Raw genomic sequence first — 16,513 nt, forward strand, 5'->3', positions numbered from 1 at the left:
AGAGAGAGAACTATTTACAAGTAAAAAACGAACTATTTCTTGCGACACATGTCATAATCCAATGCAAAACAAGTTCTATCAAACCTAGAGTACTCTCCCAGAAATACTTTTGTATTGCAAACGAGAGAGAGAGAGAGAGAGAGAGAGAGAGAGAGGAGAGAGAGAGCTATATATAGGTAAAGAGAAAATTGTTCATTGGAACACACGTCACAATCCAATAATGTAATACAAGTTCTATCGATTTCGAGTGCTTGCACAAATGTTTCTAGATTGCAAACATGAGAGAGAGAGAGAGAGAGAGAGAGAGAGAGAGAGAGAGAGAGAGAACTATTTGTTAAAACACCTTTCATAATATAATATAATATAGATTCTATCAATCCATAGTACTAGCACAATTTATTTTTGGGTTGCAAAATAGAGAGAGAGAGAGAGAGAGAGAGAGAGAGAGAGAGAGAGGGAGGAAGGGAGGGAGGTAGTGGTGATGGTGAGATAGGTGACATAATTTGAGAGAGAGAGAGAGAGAGTGTGTGTGTGTGTGTGTGTGTTGTGTGAGAGGAGAGAGAGAGAGAGAGAGAGTGTGTGTGTGTGTGTGTGTATGAGTAAAGGTGGTGGCGAAGGTAGTGATGGTGGTGGTGGTGGTGGTAGAGCTAGCGATGGTGACGATGGTGGTGGCAGCGGCGGCAAGGGCAGCAATGGTGGTGGTGGAAGTGGAAGTGGAGGTAGAGGTGGATACATCTAAGGCTGGAATAAGTGAACTATGTGGAATAAGAATAGAGGGGTTGCCAAAAAAAACTCGCTCCAAAGCTTGCTCAAAAAACTCACTTCTTGCCCTTCCCTTGGAGGCTTTTGTATAGGTAGTTCACAATATCCTTCTCTTAAAGCATGTTTGCAATGTTATCTTGCCAATCTGTTCTAGAAATGTAACGGTGACTTTGCCTATCAAGTTCATGTATGAGCAAATGGGGAGGGAAGCTATACAAACTTTGCCGGGAGAATGTAAGGACTGGGTGGACCTATAGGATAATCAGTGCATGTATGAGGATTACCAAATAGAGCAAGAGTGGGATGAGAAGGTGTATCAGAGATGCCCTATCTTCCTCAACTACCTAAAAACTGGATACCAATCCAATGAGAGAGGTTTGTACAAAAAATACTCAGGAAAAAACAAATGCAAGAGACACAAGGCTCCAAAGGCATGGTTAAGTAAAATGAGTTGCATTCTTAAGAGTATATTATACTTTGTTGTCTATAAAGAGACTATGATCGGTTTACAAGAAATTGATACTAGTAGTGTGATTGTTGAAAAAAGAAAACAAAAGAGCAAGCACACACATGGTATCATTGAAGAAAGGCATGTAGCCCTCGTCACCAATTAATTTGGTTTCTCCACACCCAAAAGGTTTGATATTTTAAAGTACTATATCCTAGACATCTCTTGTATTTATGTAGTGAAAATATGTCATTGAACATGAATCATAACCACCAAACCATGTAGGCCCCTTGATTGATACCATTGACGAGCAGATCGTAATCCCAATGATGCAACGAACAATGCATTTGAGTAGTAGAGGTAAGACAACTAGAAGTTGCAAGTTTGCCATTTATTACATATTTATCTATCTTGTTCCAAATGAGTTGTATTGTTCCATCCCTTTATATCTTTCCAATAGACTTGATTTGTAGTGGAAGGCACCACCAAGGAGGTCCATATCATTGGCATGGATAGAAAGATAGAGCAAGTTCTTCCAAATCTTGCAATGGAGAGGTGAGGGGAATAGTCGAGGACACTGCATCGCATCCCACTAACATGCATAGTATAGAGCTCCGAGATGGTAAGCTTGCTTATGTAGAAAAATCATGATGTGAAAGCATGTAAGCCTTGTTCATCATCATTGAAGTAACAACAAGAATGTTTTGTACTATGTAGAGGGTGAAATAACTAAAGGTCTTAGATACAGTGACAACAGATGTAACCCATACACAAAGAGGTAAATAAATGATGCATATGGATTTCACATATCGTGATCAAATGACATGAGAGCTTGAAAATTTTCTATCATTACACAATATTAACAGTGATGTGTCACCTGTGTAGGAAAGGAAAGAATCTAAAAACATGGGACATGGTGGCTACTAGTAAACAAGTGTGACTCATGGTTCCCCCCCCCCCCCCCCCCCCCCCCCCCCCCCCCCAATATAGTGTCAATAAGGATGATCTGTCTTTTTGGAGGGGGGACACAATTCAAGGTTATGAACCTACAATGGTGGAGGATTTGCCAGCCACCACACAAGCATAAGTGAACTGACGTGTCTTGAGAATATTGTCTATAGTGACATTTTGAAAGAAGAAATTGTTTCTAATTATGAGATCATTGTGTAGAAGGCCATATTGATAGTCATGTGGAAGCCCCCTTGCAAGACACTATCTCCCATGAAGCTACAATGGTGTATGTTTCCTAACCACACACACAGGTAAACAAACATGTCTCAAGAATATTATCTATAGTAACATTCAGTAAGAAGAATATATTGCTAATTGTAGGGTCAATATGCAAATATCCATACTGAAAGCCACATGGAAGACCCCTTACAAGTCATTATCTCCCACTCCATTATGATGGCAAAGGTGGAGTGACGTACTATTCTCTATAACCCATTCAAGACAGGAAATACATTACAAAGCAATCAATCAAGTGAGGCATTCTCCCCAATTGGCAGAGGCATTGGAGAAGGTCAACCAACACAAGATGATCGAGGTTGACTAAGAAACCACAAAGATAGCATGTAATATCAGGGTGGTTCATCTCCTTAAACATAGTGATGTGCATAGATTGGGGGATGGAATTTCGCCATGGAACTACCATACTAAGGCAGAGTCAATCAATGCCATGCATTTGGCTAATCGTGTGCTCAAGGACACATGGATGTTACTTTTCCTTGCCACAACACACTCCATGTTAGAGCTCATCAAGTAAGTTATGGAGAATGGACGCCAAGACGGATGGAGTCAAGGCAAAAGTGTTGGGTCTTACACATGGCATAGATTGTTCATTTGCAAGATGCGTGTCTGTGTCATTAGAAGTAGAGATGTGAGAGTTTTAAGTCATGATATGGTCATATTGGATATTGTTTACGTATCATACTTGCTAGCTCCAATAAGTGTAATTACTAAAATTAGTATTTTATGCTTTAAATGTAGGTACGTGTGATATATATTCTAGTGTACATGCATTTTTACATAGTAGGTGCAAGATACATCAGGATCCCTAGTGAGAGGTCAATATGAGATCCAATGTTGTTAAACCACTATAGAGATGTTTTGTAGACATTTAGTAGATTCCTAATCTCTTATATGAATACTATATGTTGTAGATGGCATGCAACGTGGCATGGCTTTTTGAAGCTCATTTTTGCAAACATACACAAAAGAAGGTGACACCATTTTAGATTGCAATGCAAGATATGGTGACCTTGCATCAGTAGCACTGAATTTCAATAGACAATTTGCATGTATGTATCACTTTGCCAAAGATGAAAGATTTCTAAGAGCAAAGATAACATATTTGTATAAACTTGTTGACTATAATGTAGTACTCTTTTTCATCATACCAATACATGGGTACTCGTCTTTCCACGTGCGTATGTATAGCTACCTCCCACAACCTGAAATTTAATTGTGCTCAATGTGAATGGGGTGCTTCTACATAGGCAACCAAAGTAGAAGGGGTCATTACTGATGAAGCCCTTGGAAGTGGACAAGTATTGGTTAATTTTGCAACGAGGGCTTTCAAAGTTTTTGAAGAAAATATCCACATTGTTTGACATTGCCATTTGAAGCTCAATGAAGAAAGACAACTTAAGCGAGCTGCATCAACTAGTTAGAAGTGAATGTGTGAAGTCGTCAAAGAAAGCATTGAACTTTGTATTTCATATGGACAAGGCAAGTGCAAAGCAACTCCCACAACCACTTCTTCCTGAAGAAGTTACAGAAAGCCCCTTTTCTTGAAATGATTTGATGACATTGATTGGCCACACTTTAGCCCAATGCCCACTCCCATTTGAGGGAAACCCCATGGACACTATCCTCCTAGAATACATGCTTCCCTACTTGACTGAGCTGGCATGCTTCCATGGTTTAGTCCTGGACTTTGTTAGGGATCACTCATTCCACCCTCCAACAATGGAACTCAATTGATATTTGATATGCATAATGAATATTTACTTTTAGAATTATTTGATTGTGTTTGATTTTCAAGTGCAATGAAACGAGGATGAGAGAGAATAGGAGAAAGAGAGAAGAATGTGCAAGTGAAGGAGATTGTGAACAAGCCTTCACTTAATTGTAGTACTATAAGATATGTAAATAAAGCAAGTGCAAAATATCTAGGGAAGGGTGGTGTGTAGATGCATGCACGCATGAATATGTGCACAATGGATTGAGTAACATGAGGTAATATTGTTATCCCAATATGAACTACTTAAACAAATTGAAAAATAACAGATATCACACATTATTGCAGTAAGTGTAATAAACTATTTGATATTATACCCTATTGTAGTAAGCCCACACAATAATGCTAAATTGAATGTATCAAAAACATGTGTGATGTATCACTTATGTGTGCACAATGGAAGTAATGATATATTGAGATGTACTTGCAAATCACGCACGTAAAAGAAAGAGGTATGTGAATGTATATATGTATGTGGGAGTAACAATGTGATATTCTTTTTGTTTTGATGTTAACTACTAAAAGTGTCTAAGACAATGGATCTCATGCAAACCCTTGACCCTTGCATGTTCAAGATGCAGAGGGAGATAGAGAGAGAGACAGGAGTGAGGCAATCTCATACTATGTGCATATTGCTTTTGTAACATCAAGATTCCTTGAGATTGTGCATATGACTTCAATTCCAAGGAAAAACTTCAACTCTCCCAAATCTTTGATTTGAAACTCTTTTTGCAACATAGACTTGAACTCATCAATCCCCTATGAATCATCACTTGTAATGACAAGGTCATCTACATACAACACGAAAATCACATAGCCTTTCTCTATCTTCTTGGTAAATAAGCTATGATCTACTTTGCCAACTTAAAATCCAATACTCTGTAAGTATAAGCCGATTTTTATATTTCATGCCTATAGTATATGTTTCAATCCATATAATGATTTCTTCAATTTGCAAACATAATATGGATATTCAAGATGTACATATCCTTCTGGCTGATCCATGTAGACTTCTTCCATCAAATCACCATTTAGAAAAGCATTCTTTACATCCATCTGATATAATTTCCAACCCTTGGATGCAGCTAATGCAATGACAGTCTGTACAGTTGCCATATTTGCAATAGGACTAAAAGTCTCTTCATAGTCTAGCCCATACTATTGAGCATAACCCTTCACAACTAACCTGGCTTTGTATCTCTCAAGTGAGCCATCTGAGTTGCATTTGACTTTACAAACCCACTTGCATCCAATAGACATCTTGCTTTCAGGCAACTGAACTAGATCCCAAGTTTGATTTTCCATCAAAGTATCATACTCTTCATCCATGGCTTCACACCAATTCTCATATTTGTTTGCTTCTGCATATGATGTGGGCTCTTTGTATCACATAACTTTTGTCATGTATGCATAGTGCTTAGCTAAGTATCCATTGTAAGTAAATCTATCAACTGGTTTTCTTTCTCTTTGTGATCTTCATAGCTATGGTACACTATGCGATTTTGCTCTCTCATGAGGTGGTACATACCTCTACTTAATACCAGGTGTAACAACTACATGTATTCCAAACTCACTGTCAAAACTATCAGTGGAATCATATCTCGATGTCAATGGGCCTATTACATCATCAAGTGCCTTCTCTTTTTCTTTATACATGTCCAATCTCCCTTGCATTGACGTATCCATGCCAGTGGAATGCAATCCATGATTCTATAATCATCTTGTCTCCGGACTCACGCTAGCAGATGCATCTTGTGTAGGTCCACTATCAGTAGTAGTGTCTTGCAGTGCATTTTCAACATATGTACTTTGTGAAGTGTCATCATGAATTGATGCTTGCTTAGAACCATATAATGATAATCAAATACCACATCACGGCTAATCAAGGTCTCATGAGTAGATGGAACATAACACTTATAAGCCACCCATTCCATTGAGTAACCAATAAAGATAGACTTCACTGCTTTTGGATCAAGCTTCTTCCATTTCTCATCAAGTACATGGACATATGCAATGCTACCAAATACTTTCAAGTGTTTAATTTCAAGCTTATATCCACAAAGCTGCTTAGATGGTATCTTCTCATGTGTACTAAGTGTGGGTGTCTGATTCATGACATAAACAATAATAAGAACCGCTTTAGCCTAGTAGGAAAGAGGTATATCTTTCTCATTCAGCATTGCCCTTCCTGCTTCCATAATAACCTTGTTTTTCCTTTCAATCACTTCATTTTGTTGAGGAGTATAATTGCGTGTCAACTGCCTTCTAATCCCATGCTTAGATAAGTACCTATCAAACCCATTTGACACATATTCACTGCCACCATTAGACCATATGCATTAGACATAACAATTGAACTCTTTCTTTGCATGAGATTTGAAATCCATAAAGTTGTCAAGAGCCTCATCTTTATGTTTTAGAATGAATATCCATGCATACATGCTAAAATCATCCACAAAAGTCACATAATGGCTAGATCCTCCAAGAGATACATAATGTATGGGTCCCCATACATCCAAATGAATAAGTTGCAAGGGTCTACTATTGTTTTGTGTATGTTTGACAAACAGAAAGTGGGCTTGTTTGCCAATTTGACAAGCTGAACATATGTGTCCCAAATCAACATGTTTGAACTTTGACAACCCTGAAACGATATTCTTTTGCTGCATATTTTTTAGCCTTTGAACATTTATCTATGTCTCAGACACTTGCATCATCATGAGCAAACATTCTAGCTTTTGGCTCCGGCATATTTGTATCCAATGTAAACATTCTTCCATGTCTTTTGCCCTTTGCAATCATATTGTAACCTCTTCCATATTCCTCAATAAAATAGCCATCTTTGTTAAACCATGCCTATAGGTTTTGTTTAGCCATTTGGCCAACAAATAACAAATTCTTCATGATGGATGAAACATGCAAAAACATCGTACAATTTCTTCTTCCTGCCCCATCAGGCATAACCAACGGAACAACTCCTATATGAGTTATGTCATGCTAGTGTCATCTCCAGTGCATACATAACCATTTGTACTTGCTTTCATTTCATTAGATCACTCACCATGTGATGTCATATGATTTGATGCTCTCGAATCAATATACCATATTCCATCTAATTTTTCTTACTTGGCAATCTTGTTTCATACATATGTTATAGCAAATAACATGTCACTACTCTCATGCTTTGCATGACTGGACGAGGCATAATGTCCTTATTGCCTACCTCTTTGATTCGCTTGCTTCTTCTAGTACTCTTTAGCAATGTGGCCATATTTCCCACAATAGTGACAGTCCTTGTCCTTGTTGGCATTATCATGCATAGTATGCAACTGCCAGGATCCTCTGCCTCTGGAATTAGATCTCCCCCTTACTTGGGAGTATCCACCACCTTTAGCATGATGTCCTTACACTGATTTTGCATATTCTAAGATGCATGTTGCTAAGCTCCTCTACCACAAAAGGACCCTCTACCACAATTGCCAAGGCCTCTCTTATTTCAGTAAAACACTACATCTCGGCCTTTTTGAGACTAGAGCTAGTAGCTAAACCCAATTTCACCTCTTCATGAATAAGCAATGCAGCTACCTCATTAAAGTTTGACATTTTTAGATCTCACTGATATAGACATGTCAAATGACTTGTATTGAGGTACAAGTCTATTCAAGGTCATTGCAATCAAATCCTCATCCTCTACTTCAATTCCAATAGTTTTCAACTAATCTGCAAGGGTCTTTATCTCTGTTACATAATCCTGTATGGACCATCCTTTCTTCTCCATGGTGTTGAACTTTTGCTTTAGCTGAATTTTACATGCATTAGTAGTAGTGCCATAGTAGTTCATCAAGATTTCCCAAGCATCTTTAGGAGACTTGCAGTTCATTATTTGCATAACCATTGCATGCGTAATGCACAATGAAAGCCAATGCAAGACTCTACGAGCACGTTCAAGCAAGGCACGGTATGCCTTCTGTTATTTAAGAGTTGGATGTCTATCTGGAAGCTTAAGTTCAGCTTCACACCATCACAAGATCATAATAGCCTTTTTCAATGAGAAAGTTCTCCATATAGAATTTCCAAATAGCATAATTGTTATTGTCTAGGTTTTCACCCATTATTTGAGTGATATTGTCAATATTTTCAGCATTTGCCATGATTATAGCTCTATGCATTACTGTAGTCCTTAACTGTCAATATCTCACTCCCAAACAAACCAAGTTGATCTTTCACTAATCACAATGCTCATATAATATCCAAACAAATATGTATTTGCAATTATTTCAGCTTAGTCCTGCTCAATCCATACATGTAGTAGACATCCATTCTCAAATGAGAATCCCAAAACCTTCAGTCAAGTTGCAGAGACGTCACTACTCAGACATGATAGTTTCAATCCTAATATTTATGACAATAAATTTCTTGCAATAACCACGGATTTCTCAAGTCAAAAGCATGTCAAACATCTCCAAACATATGTCATAACAACTGTGTGTAGTGGTATTCCAAGTAGAGTTCATATATTGCATACAGTTCACATAGGTGTCTTCCAAAAGCTTATGACAAAAAGCAGTGTCTAAAAAACCAACAGTAAATTCCCTTTGCGAACTGAAGTATTCTCAACTCAAAATACTCCCATAACATCTTTGACATGTACCATAATCCATGGGGTTCAATGCACGTACATATAAGCATCAACAATGGTTCATATGACCAATAGTAATGTTATATGAAATTCCCACAAGCTGTTTACAACCATCCCACTATATAACTAGCAGTGTACTCAGTCTAAATGAGCATTCAATGCTCATTATAGCCCACAAACCACCTGGCATACATGTATCGAGATCCAAGTATTAGTAGACAACAACTGAGCTATGATAAGCTTCCTAGAGTGCATGTATTCATTGTCATACTTTAGGATAGTTTTTAGCCTACTAATACATTACAAATTAGAGCATTTAACTCCTCCAATGTCAGGTCCAAGCATACATTAATGATCCAACACCATTTTCCAATCATCCATGATGTTTTGGTATATCAAAATCCAAGCATTTGATGACTAGACCCTCTCTGTTTGATGGCTGCAAATTCTTTGATCTTAGACATCAATAGACACGCACATTTTTCTAAATCTAGACATGGTTGTCGCTAATCACAATGCCAAGGTTAATGCTCACCAAGTAATGCTCAACAATGCTCTAACATATGCCTCAAGATCCCGCAAAGAGTGCACAAGCATTAGATGTTTGATACTCTCTAGATATACTAACATTGATGAGGGCTAAGATTTGGCACAATTTTCTTAGGTCACGTGTCAAAACTAGCTAGTGCATCCTGGCTCAATCCACATTAGTTTAGATGCTAGAACAATGGGTATACATGCTACCAACAAGCACTCCATAATGCTTAATGAAAGCTACATACAAATAACCACTAATTGATGGATCTCCATTAGATCTATTGTCCACGTTTTTCCTTAAGAAAATAGGCACAAACTACTTTAAACACATGGTTGGGCTATTGCAAATGCTGGTCACAAATGGCTTCTTGTAAGGCTCTAATACGAGCCTCTAAACTCTCTTGACAACCTCTCCAGGCTTTGGTAGATGAAAGCTTCAATACTCAATGATCCATACCTTTTGAGTGTAGGCTATTGCTTCCTTGTCCTACAGATCCACTTCACTCTTCTCTTCAAGCTCCAACTCCCCGTGACTCCAATGCCAAGCTCACACGCTCTCATGGCAATGTGATATCATATTCAAGATGCACACACACAGAGAGAGAGAGAGAGAGAGAGAGAGAGAGAGAGAGAGAGAGAGAGAGAGAGAGAGAGAGAGAGAGAGAGAGAGAGAGAGAGAGAGAGAGAGAGAGAGAGAGAGAGAGAGAGAGAGAGAGAGAGAGAGAGTGAGGCATCATAGAGCAGATAGCTCTATATCTTCTTCATTATTCATTGTACTAGACTAACACACCAAAGCCTAATTACACTAACCATAGTGTAAACACCTAACCTAGCAGTTAACTCTAGTTAGGTCATCCTGACTCATTTATTAGCACACGCGAGGTACAACTAACCTACAATTGTAAGAGTCAACTAAGCTTGATCTTGTAACATTGCAAAATTAAGAGGGTTGTGAAAAATAGATGCATGACATGGATTTGTGTCAAAGGCTAAGCAAATGAGGATGAGAGAGAGAGAGAGAGAGAGAGAGAGAGAGAGAGAGAGAGAGAGAGAGAGAGAGAGAGAGAGAGAGAGAGAGAGAGAGAGAGAGAGAGAGAGAGGAAATTGCTACATGGGACTAGGAGAGATGGAGAAGGAGAGAGATATATATATATAGGGAGGAGGGAAAATAGAGAGAGAATAATTGGTGGGAGATGGGGGGAGAGAGAGAGAGAGAGAGAGAGACTTGTGCTTGAGGTACTTAACATGGGCAAGGACGGTGGTAGTGGAAGTGGTGGAGGTGGCGGCAGTGGAGGTGATAGTGACATCGGGGCAGTGGAGGCAACATTAGAGGTGGTGGCAGTGGAGGGGAACTAGTGGTGCTTGATATTTGCCTAGGAGAAGAGGAGGAATAAGTGGACTGTGTGAAATAATAAATGGAGGTTTCTTAGAAACTCTCGCTCGAGTGCTCACTCTAAAAGATCACTTCTCGCACACACTCTAGGATGGATATCCAAGTGGTAGGGGATGGCGGTTTGATGATGAAGGAAACCGGCCATTGCATGAAAAAAGGGCCCATAAGAGATTGCAATCCTTGAAGAAGCTCCTCAAGTTTGTGGGAATCCCCCTCTAAAACACAAAGGACCAAGGAATCCATAGCAGCATCAATGATATTGTTCCCTTCAAAAAAAAAAAGGGAGAGTAGGAGGGAACCACCAAAGGAAATGGTGGGGGATGGGACAGAACCTATGGGATGGACGTACACAATTGGTAATGGGTGTGGCAATGGGAATTTGCCTTAGAGGACCTTTCACAATGGAAGAAAAATGGAGCCTATATAGTCACCTCTCATGAGAACTTGTCATCAGAATGGCTCCTATAGATTATCCTCGATAAAAAACTACTTGCTTGGTGAAGATAATGGGGGTACCGAGTCTGGTAAGGCCATGAATTAGGAGATGGAAGCCCAAGTTTGGAACATGTAGGAATTTTGAAACAAAGCTTGATGGATGGTGAGGTAATAGTGGCAAGATACCTGTACAACAAATGGCATTGATGAAACGTCACCAATAGTGATTGTACTCTTTGATGAATGGAGATCTTGGAGCCAAATCTCCTCCGGGAGTCATATGACTTTATGCACCATTGTCGATGAGCCTAGGCTTATTAGAAAATGAGATAATTGAAGAAGGCTCCTTGACAACATGAATGCGAAGGAACACTGACTCATAAGTAATAGCTAGTGTAGTCTGAGAAAGTAGAGGTAATGGGAGACTTTGATGGTGTAGCTCAATCATCCACTCTCGGATGTAGATGAGGATATTTCTTCTAGCACTTCTCCTTAGGGTGTGAGGTCTCACCATAGTGAGGATACTTGGGATATTGTTTATGCTTCCCTTGAGAATTTGTATTAGAATTTGAAGATGACTTCAATTTCTTGGACTTGTTCTTTCCTTTTTTCTATGCGGCTTGTCCTTTAATTGAAGATAATGTCACAAAAGCATTGCTAAACACATTGGCTCTACCAAAATCTATCTCCTTGTGATGCACATCTTGCTCAAGCACCCTTAGAACTAGCTCCTCCCAAGTGAGAGTGTCCCTTTACGTGAGAGGTGAGGAGATTGGTATATAATGCATCATATTTCAATGACAAAAGTGTCATAGTTAGGTCCTCCAAAGGGATAATATTACCAAGGGATACAAGCTCATCTCAAATCTCCTCCATCTTGTTGATGTGATCCTTCATTGTAGGGGAATCTATGATAGATAGTTGTCATAGCCCAACCCACAAAATGAGAAAGCCCAAGCCATGAAATGAGAACTCATCGATGCATCGCTCTCCACCATTGTAGTCTAAAGGATTGAAGAGAAGCCGTATTAGCTTGCTATCCATCTAGTGAACTCCATTCACATTCTCTCAATTCATAGTTTATTTGATCTCTTCACCATGTATTATCATTAGTAAGAGGTATTAATATGAGGGAGAGAACTCAAGGGAAGTAAGAAGGAAAACCTCACACTCTCACTCATCGCATGATTCCTCTCAAGCAATAGACACTCTTGCTCGAGCTCCATTATGGGGGTGGATCACACACACACACACACACACGCACGCACGCACGCACGCACGCACACACACACACACACACACACACACACACACACAAGAACTAACCTCTCATTAGCTAGCTTGAACTATAGAAAAGGGTAGATAGGGTTTGAACCATTCCATTTGACTGTTGGCTTAAGCCTTTGTGGCATTCTTGTTGAATCGTATAATGTGATAGGAGAGATTCTGATGCATAGGTTGGGTTCAAATGAGCAAAGGTAAGAGAAGGCTAAAGGGGCATGTTCCATTCATGGCATCACATGATTGGTGGAAATTTCTCTCCCTCTTTTTTGGATCCACTTCTCTATTGGTGACCCCCTTCCCCTTAGAAATCCACCTCTAGTATTCTCTTTTTAGTTGCAAATGCGGAGGGATGTTGACCTTACAAATGCAGAGGGACGTTGATCTTGCTAGCATCGATTGCTTGGAGGCATCCATCAACACCCTATTGTGTTGCCTTTGCACTTTGGCGTGAACTTGTAAGGTGGAAGACACAATAAGGATGCTTATTGCCTCAGCAATCATCTGAATCCACCCTTATACTCAAAGAATTGTTGTATTAATTTCCTTGGGGCTCAAATATAATTGGAAAAAATAATTCTTCATACATTCGTTGTTGATGCCTCATGTTTTTGATGTCCAACTTTTGTCTTTATTGCTTCCATGTCCAACTTTCTTGGCTTCTTTCCTTTTGCTTGGTGCCTTTTACTTCTTCTGCTTTTTTTTTTTCCCTTCATATTTTTTCCTCATGTGTCATAGAGTGGTAACATGGTTTCTTTTAAGAGATAAAAATGATTAACATTGTGAGTAGCACACTTTTTGGGATAGTCATGCATGCTTGACATATAATGTGTATACAAATGTCATGGTGCCTTCAAGGTTTTCTATACAGAGAGAACATGCAAAGTTTCTTATGTAGAGAGAAGGTTGTAAGGTAATCTTCTTGATGGTTTGTTTTTTCTTTTGTTGTTTTTGATAAGATATTATCAAGAATACCTTGCAATGTTACAGAATTCCCAGTACTACCTAGCGAAATGTTGCCCTAACTAAAACACACTAAGAGTAAATGACAATGATCATTTGGCCTTAGAGCTTGGAAATCCTCTAAAGAGCAATGTGGGAAAACCCTCCAAAGGGTAACACTCTAATAGAGCAAACACTTTAAATTGTCTAAAAGGAAATGCTCATGTGCCCTCCTTGTATATAATTTATAGAACCTACACTATGTGTGAAAGAAGAATATCAAACATGAAATGGAGGCTGAACAAGCAAAAGTATATTGAGAAGTTAGCTCAATACATACATGTAAAATATAGCACCATATCCCCACACCCCAAAGTACTATAACTTTACATCATGAAATCCTAAAAGCCAAATCGTAAAACTAGAGATGGTTGAAATATCGTAAGTTAAGGCAAGTTGGCATTGCACATTACACAAGAGATGGTCACAGAATCTACATCAAGGCACTTTGAACCATTAAAATTTGCCCTCTAGATCCTCTTGTTACTTGCTTTTTCTTACAAATTGGGAAGGAAGAATCTTTAGAGAATTGGAGATTCATGCTTGACTAGAGATGAGTGATAAAAAGACGGTCCTTCTCCTTTTAGATCACACCAGGGAGTAGGATTTTTAAAGAAGAAAATGAATGTCATTGTGTCAAGTCAATTAATGAAGTGATTAATGACATGCCTAATAAAGAAGGTAATTGGTTCAATACTTGTCATGAACATGTTTAGTTGATAGAGCTTGGACAAGGGGACATGCATTTTGAAATTTGTCATGACGAATACTTTTTAGGATACTCCTTTGCATGATGTTTGTTGTTGTTGTTCATGCATTTTCTTTGCCTTGGATAAGATAGGTCCTTTTCTCTCCCACTCATCATGGCCTTAGCACCCACATTTTAGTAAGATAACAAGCATTTATAAGCCACTCAATAAGGCTGTCATGCTTTTAAAGAGGTATTGGTCAATTGATAAGGCTATAATGCCTCCTAAATTGGTTTGGGCTTGCTTGCATGGAGGATCATTAGTAGACAAACAATCAAGATGCCTTATAAGATGGACAATCTCCACTTTTCAATTGGGAATGGGCTTTGCTATATTCAATGCATGGTGCACCTTCGTAATGCACGATTTGCATCATTATGCTTAGAGAAGCTTCTCTTGAAAAATGTTGGAGGAGATGAATGGGTAATGGGCCGTATTAGGACACTTATAACACTTAGAAATCAAATCACATTAGCTCAAGTTCCCTTTGGTCTTCACCCTGGAAGAGCAGTGTTGCGCATGTGAACGACCCTCTTAGGAGCGTGTGCTGGAGGACGGTAGAGCTGAGTTGGCAGAGGTCGAGGTTGCCACGTGGTAGGTTTGCACGTGATATCACAAGGAGGCGATCCCAAACAAGCGGTTTTATGGTTGGAAATCCATTGGCAGGAAACACTCCAACGAAATAAAAGATAATAAATAATAAATAAATAAAAAGACGCATGGGGGGAAAGAAAAAAAAAACAGAAGACAAAAGCGGAGAGGTGTACGTCATCTTCCGGCTTGAGCTACCAGTTTCAAACTCCATGGCTGGAAAGCTTGCCAGCGCCTGAGATTGCCTTAAAGAAGGAAGGTTGGATTTGGCTTCCATCATCTTTTCGTTTATCCCTTGCCTGGTGATTTCCCTCCTCGCCTTTTATCACAGTTTGTTTTTACAATTTTAACCGTAGGTCTTCCATAGCCACCTCCGGCACAGGTCTTTCTGCGCTCCCTGTAAGGCCAACAGGCCGGATTTTCAAGGGACGATGACGAGCAGGAGAGAGTCTTCTGAAGGTCTAAATCGCAACCGGATTCAGAAAATCTGAGAACTCGTATCGTTTTCATTGTTTTTCAGTGGCTATGGCCTTTCAGGGGTTGAAAAAGGGAGGATTTTAGCAGCATTCGATCATACGATCATATGCAATTGCAGCTCATTCTGTTGCTTGACATCCGGCTTTGAACACTTGCCATCAACAATAGCGATTCAGTGAGCTAGGAAGAAGCCGTGGACTTGCAAAAGGGGGCCATGAGAGTGTCTCGGCAGGGCAGTTCGATTGAGCAGTGAACAAGAGTGATCATGGAGTAAATCCCGAGGTATGATGCATGGTGTATTTCGATTACTGTTCAAGCAGCTGGACGAGTAAAGAAGCAGAGAGGACAGGGAGGTCTTGCAGGTATAGGTGTAAACCGGACTCTATGAAGACAAGAAGAGATTGCATGATACGAACGGAAGTTTAGCAGCTTCTCCACATTGACACAGAGATAAGTTTGCACAGTCTGACAAGGTGCACAGAACGGCATTTGACAATAACAAGGCTGGACTCTCGATCTCTTACCTCTGAAGCAGTTCAGCGTAACCCTTGGGCACATCTTTCTCTACAGTAAGGTTTCAACATCCTTGAGAAGGAGACAACGTGTGTTGATGCTCAAGGATATTCCAGGGAGTCAAGAACAGTGCCAGTACTTTTCTTCATATGATCAATGTGCAAGATGATGACGAAAAGCTACAACTTTCTTGAATAAAGGACATATGCATGGTCCTTCTAACTGCATGGACAGTGTCATCGTGTTTGATGTCAGAGTCATGCCCAAGTTAGAGATTTTTTTGGTTCACATCAATATGCTAGTCCCACAATATTTATAGTTTCAAAGTCCTCTTGCTTGCTCCATGACAGCATACACGTGCCTCATCAGAGAACTTTGGATTCTTCCGGAGAACCAGTTAAATCATTTCTCAATAAATCAGCAGCAGTCAACTCATTTAAACATTAATTCCTTTTCTCAACACAGCAAGATTCCTGGTCATCCAAGTAAGAGTCTGACCTTTATGATTTGATGGTCACATGCAGGCCTGCAGCTGTATTGTCTTTTGTAGGTTTACAGGAGTTGTCGTCTGTAACAGTGTAAATGTGACGAGGCAAGTGTGAAACTGTAAATGTAGTCTCCTTTAAGTACATATGCTATGCACTGTTAAGCAAGGAGATTACAA

The 16,513-nt window shown here is 39.4% G+C and overlaps 1 protein-coding gene across 2 annotated transcripts in view; it reads left to right on the plus strand.

Annotated features, from left to right (window-relative positions):
* The first annotated feature begins 15,016 nt into the window (after positions 1-15,016).
* The window catches only part of LOC148032905 (protein SPA1-RELATED 4-like), a 111,958-nt gene continuing 110,461 nt past the window's right edge, over positions 15,017-16,513 (plus strand). The window contains exons 1-2 of one of the 2 annotated variants that reach the window (XM_087683593.1): positions 15,017-15,118; positions 15,216-16,334. The gene's annotated coding sequence lies outside the window, so the exon portion shown is untranslated. Of the gene's footprint in view, positions 16,335-16,513 lie in introns of both variants that reach the window. The other variant, XM_087683594.1, reaches the window with a different exon arrangement.

This window comes from Lygodium microphyllum, chromosome 8 (assembly GCF_053477565.2).
Source record: "Lygodium microphyllum isolate KBCC chromosome 8, Lygodium_microphyllum_v1.1.10, whole genome shotgun sequence".
NCBI lineage: Eukaryota > Viridiplantae > Streptophyta > Polypodiopsida > Schizaeales > Lygodiaceae > Lygodium > Lygodium microphyllum.